Raw genomic sequence first — 6096 nt, forward strand, 5'->3', positions numbered from 1 at the left:
TGGAGGTGCAAAGGCTTTGAACTGCATATAAAACAGCTTTTCTGTACTGCACGGGGAGGTGGGAAGTTCAGTAAACTTGAAGAGTAAATGAGTTCATGAGGGAACAGAACACTTCTAGAAAGAAAACAGCTAGATAACATCCCCACTTCTTGAAAATATCCTCTTTTATACCTTTACACATTCTTATAGACACCAGTTGACTTTCACACTTTTTAAAAACCTTTATTTAACTAGGCAAGTCAATTAAGAACACATTTGTATATACAATGACAGCCTGCCAAGAGGCAAAAGGCCTCCTGCGGGGACGGGGGCTGGGATTAAAAATAAAAATGTATGACAAAAAACACATCATGACAAGAGAGACACCACAACACTACATAGAGACCTAAGACAACACCGCCACATGGGAGCAACACATAACACAGCATGGTAGCAACACAACATGACAACAACACGGTAGAAACATGGCAGCAGCACATGGTAGCAGCACAAACATGGTACAAACATTGTGTTGTCTGTGCCTAACAAAGTGCAAATAGGTAGAGACAACACATCACACGAAGCAGCAACAAGTGTAATTAAGAGTGTCCATGATTGAGTCTGAATGTAGAGATGGATATAAAACTGTCCAGTTTGAGTGTTTTTTTGCAGCTCGTCCCAGTCGCTAGCTGCAGCGAACTGAAAAGAGGAGCGGCCCAGGAATGTATGTGCTTTGGGGATCTTTAACAGAATGTAACTGTCAGAACGGGTGTTGTATGTGGAGGATGAAGGTTGCTTGCAGTAGGTATCACAGATATAGGGGAGTGAAGCTTAAGAGGGTTTTATAAGTAAGTAGTAACTAGAGTTCCGGAGTTCCAAAATTAAGCAGCAGCAGCTGAAAAGATGAGCTCCTACAAATATTGAAATTTAAATGTTTTTTTTAGAGTAAAGTACATCGAAAAAAAATCTAAAGAAAACTGCAAACTGAATAGGAGACCAAACAAGCAGCAAACAAAGAAGAAAGGCTTTTGAAAAAGTAACAATTTTTCATAAAATTATACCGTTTTCTTAGCTAGCTAAGTTGTTTACCTGTTGCTAGGCAGTTGCTAGGGACATTCCTGGAAGAAGCTAGCTAGCTAACAAGGAGTGTCTAGTTGGCAGAAGAGAAGAAGGGACAAAGAAGGGACAAAGTGGGACAAAATAAGGACAGAAGAAAAGGGAAAGGGGACATTAAGGTGAAGCAGTCCTCTAAAGACACAAAAGACAATAATACAAGAAACAACACTTCTATTGCCTCTCCCTCTACAATACGCACTTCCGGGTTGGAGCAAGTAGTTGCATTCCGCTTTGCTCCACAGGTAGTATTACATTTCATTTCATTACAGTACAACAGTTTGATTTGTTTGATCTTAGCTGGCTACATAGCCGTCTTTGTATCCAAGATAATTGTGTAGTCTAGAGTAATTGTCGAGGTTACCTAGCCAGTTAGAGGTTACCTAGCCAGCTACACTTTCAAACAAAGTCAACAACGCAGCCACTGCTAGCTAGCCTATTTCACCAGCCAGCAGTACTATATCATTTTAGTCAATAAGATTTTTTGCAACGTAAGCTTAACTTTCTGAACATTCGAGACGTGTAGTCCACTTGTCATTCCAATCTCCTTTGCATTAGCGTAGCCTCTTCTGTAGCCTGTCAACTATGTGTCTGTCTATCCCTGTTCTCTCCTCTCTGCACAGACCATACAAACGCTTCACACCGCGTGGCCGCTGCTACTCTAACCTGGTGGTCCCAGCGCGCACGACCCACGTGGAGTTCCAGGTCTCAGGCAGCCTCTGGAACTGCCGATCTGCGGCCAACAAGGCAGAGTTCATCTCAGCCTATGCTTCCCTCCAGTCCCTCGACTTCTTGGCACTGACGGAAACATGGATTACCACTGATAACACTGCTACTCCTACTGCTCTCTCCTCGTCTGCCCACGTGTTCTCGCACACCCCGAGAGCTTCTGGTCAGCGGGGTGGTGGCACTGGGATCCTCATCTCTCCCAAGTGGACATTCTCTCTTTCTCCCCTGACCCATCTGTCTATCGCCTCCTTTGAATTCCATGCTGTCACAGTTACCAGCCCTTTCAAGCTTAACATCCTTATCATTTATCGCCCTCCAGGTTCCCTTGGAGAGTTCATCAATGAGCTTGACGCCCTGATAAGTTCCTTTCCTGAGGATGGCTCACCTCTCACAGTTCTGGGTGACTTTAACCTCCCCACGTCTACCTTTGACTCATTCCTCTCTGCCTCCTTCTTTCCACTCCTCTCCTCTTTTGACCTCACCCTCTCACCTTCCCCCCCTACTCACAAGGCAGGCAATACGCTTGACCTCATCTTTACTAGATGCTGTTCTTCCACTAATCTCATTGCAACTCCCCTCCAAGTCTCCGACCACTACCTTGTATCCTTTTCCCTCTCGCTCTCATCCAACACTTCCCACACTGCCCCTACTCGGATGGTATCGCGCCGTCCCAACCTTCGCTCTCTCTCCCCCGCTACTCTCTCCTCTTCCATCCTATCATCTCTTCCCTCTGCTCAAACCTTCTCCAACCTATCTCCTGATTCTGCCTCCTCAACCCTCCTCTCCTCCCTTTCTGCATCCTTTGACTCTCTATGTCCCCTATCCTCCAGGCCGGCTCGGTCCTCCCCTCCTGCTCCGTGGCTCGACGACTCATTGCGAGCTCACAGAACAGGGCTCCGGGCAGCCGAGCGGAAATGGAGGAAAACTCGCCTCCCTGCGGACCTGGCATCCTTTCACTCCCTCCTCTCTACATTCTCCTCTTCTGTCTCTGCTGCTAAAGCCAATTTCTACCACTCTAAATTCCAAGCATCTGCCTCTAACCCTAGGAAGCTCTTTGCCACCTTCTCCTCCCTCCTGAATCCTCCTCCCCCTCCTCCCCCCTCCTCCCTCTCTGCTGATGACTTCGTCAACCATTTTGAAAAGAAGGTCGACGACATCCGATCCTCGTTTGCTAAGTCAAACGACACCGCTGGTTCTGCTCACACTGCCCTACCCTGTGCTTTGACCTCTTTCTCCCCTCTCTCTCCAGATGAAATCTCGCGTCTTGTGACGGCCGGCCGCCCAACAACCTGCCCGCTTGACCCTATCCCCTCCTCTCTTCTCCAGACCATTTCCGGAGACCTTCTCCCTTACCTCACCTCGCTCATCAACTCATCCTTGACCGCTGGCTACGTCCCTTCCGTCTTCAAGAGAGCGAGAGTTGCACCCCTTCTGAAAAAACCTACACTCGATCCCTCCGATGTCAACAACTACAGACCAGTATCCCTTCTTTCTTTTCTCTCCAAAACTCTTGAACGTGCCGTCCTTGGCCAGCTCTCCTGCTATCTCTCTCAGAATGACCTTCTTGATCCAAATCAGTCAGGTTTCAAGACTAGTCATTCAACTGAGACTGCTCTTCTCTGTGTCACGGAGGCGCTCCGCACTGCTAAAGCTAACTCTCTCTCCTCTGCTCTCATCCTTCTAGACCTATCGGCTGCCTTTGATACTGTGAACCATCAGATCCTCCTCTCCACCCTCTCCGAGCTGGGCATCTCCGGCGCGGCCCACGCTTGGATTGCGTCCTACCTGACAGGTCGCTCCTACCAGGTGGCGTGGCGAGAATCTGTCTCCGCACCACGTGCTCTCACCACTGGTGTCCCCCAGGGCTCTGTTCTAGGCCCTCTCCTATTCTCGCTATACACCAAGTCACTTGGCTCTGTCATATCCTCACATGGTCTCTCCTATCATTGCTATGCAGACGACACACAATTAATCTTCTCCTTTCCCCCCTCTGATAACCAGGTGGTGAATCGCATCTCTGCATGTCTGGCAGACATATCAGTGTGGATGACGGATCACCACCTCAAGCTGAACCTCGGCAAGACGGAGCTGCTCTTCCTCCCGGGGAAGGACTGCCCGTTCCATGATCTCGCCATCACGGTTGACAACTCCATTGTGTCCTCCTCCCAGAGTGCTAAGAACCTTGGCGTGATCCTGGACAACACCCTGTCGTTCTCAACTAACATCAAGGCGGTGACCCGTTCCTGTAGGTTCATGCTCTACAACATTCGCAGAGTACGACCCTGCCTCACGCAGGAAGCGGCGCAGGTCCTAATCCAGGCACTTGTCATCTCCCGTCTGGATTACTGCAACTCGCTGTTGGCTGGGCTCCCTGCCTGTGCCATTAAACCCCTACAACTCATCCAGAACGCCGTAGCCCGTCTGGTGTTCAACTTTCCCAAGTTCTCTCACGTCACCCCGCTCCTCCGCTCTCTCCACTGGCTTCCAGTTGAAGCTCGCATCCGCTACAAGACCATGGTGCTTGCCTACGGAGCTGTGAGGGGAACGGCACCTCCGTACCTTCAGGCTCTGATCAGGCCCTACACCCAAACAAGGGCACTGCGTTCATCCACCTCTGGCCTGCTCGCCTCCCTACCTCTGAGGAAGTACAGTTCCCGCTCAGCCCAGTCAAAACTGTTCGCTGCTCTGGCACCCCAATGGTGGAACAAACTCCCTCACGACGCCAGGTCAGCGGAGTCAATCACCACCTTCCGGAGACACCTGAAACCCCACCTCTTTAAGGAATACCTAGGATAGGATAAAGTAATCCTTCTAACCCCCCCCCCTTAAAAGAGTTAGATGCACTATTGTAAAGTGGTTGTTCCACTGGATATCATAAGGTGAATGCACCAATTTGTAAGTCGCTCTGGATAAGAGCGTCTGCTAAATGACTTAAATGTTAAATGTAGAGGGTATTGCGTCAGGTATAGAGATGGACAGTTTACAGAGTACAGAGATGTGTCCTATAAGGATCATTGGTGGCAAATCTGATGGCCGAATGGTAAAGAATATCTAGCCGCTCGAGAACACCCTTACCTGCCGATCTATAAATTAGGTCTCTGTAATCTAGCATGGTCATCTGAATCAGGGCTAGTTTGGCAGCCAGGGTGAAAGAGGAGCGAGCGATTATATATTTTTTAATGTATTATTTAACCAGGCAAGTCAGTTAAGAAACAAATATTATTTACACTGACAGCCTACCCCGGCCAAACCCGACGCTGGGCCAATTGTGCGCCGCCAAATGTGACTCCCAATCATGGCCGGATGTGATACAGCCTTGATTCGAACCAGGGACTGTAGTGACACAGATGCAGTGCCTTAGACCGCTACGCCACTCAGGAGTGATAGAGGAAATCAAGTCTAGATTTAACTTTAGCCTGCAGTTTGGATATGTGCTGAGAGAAGGACAGTGCACCGTCTAGCCATACTCCCAAGTACTTGTATGAAGTGACTACCTCAAGCTCTAAACCCTAAGAGGTAGTAATCACACTGATGGGGAGGGTGTCATTCTTCTTACTGAACCACAAAACCTTGTTTTGAACACCTCCAAAACAAAGGTCAAGTGCAGAGAAAGCTTGTTGGACACAAAGAACGCTTCATTGTAGAGCGTTTAACACAAAATTCAGGGAGGGGCCAGCTGAGTACAAGACTATCATCTACATATAAATGGATGAGAGCTTCCTACTGCCTGAGCTATGTTGTTGATGTAAATTGAGAGGAGCATGGGGCCTAGGCTCAAGCCTTGGTGTACTCCCTTGGTGACAGGCAGTGGCTGAGAAAGCAGATGTCCTGACTTCACACACTGCACTCTTTGAGAGAGGTAGTTCGCAAACCAGGCCAATGACCCCTCAGAGACATAAATACTCCTTAGCTGACCCACAAGAATGGAATGGTCTACTGTATCAAACTTTCAGCCAAGTCAATAAAAAATAGCGGCACAACATTGCTTAGAATCAAGGGCAATGGGGACATCATTTAGGACCTTTAAGGTTGCAGTGACACAGCCATAACCTGAGCAGAAACCCGATTGCATACCAGAGAGAATACTAGACATCCCTAAAGTGTAACACATCAAAATAAACAATTCATTTGATCTAGTATGCTACTCTATGGGTTCTTTACATCCCTCATTGGCCCCCCCCAAAAAAACAGTCAATATTTAATATCTGGGTCCTCCTTCTTATAACAGGACACACAATCATTGTGTTTGTACAGACCCAGACCACTCCTGTGCCT

Source organism: Salvelinus alpinus, chromosome 2, assembly GCF_045679555.1.
Source record: "Salvelinus alpinus chromosome 2, SLU_Salpinus.1, whole genome shotgun sequence".
NCBI classification, from domain to species: domain Eukaryota; kingdom Metazoa; phylum Chordata; class Actinopteri; order Salmoniformes; family Salmonidae; genus Salvelinus; species Salvelinus alpinus.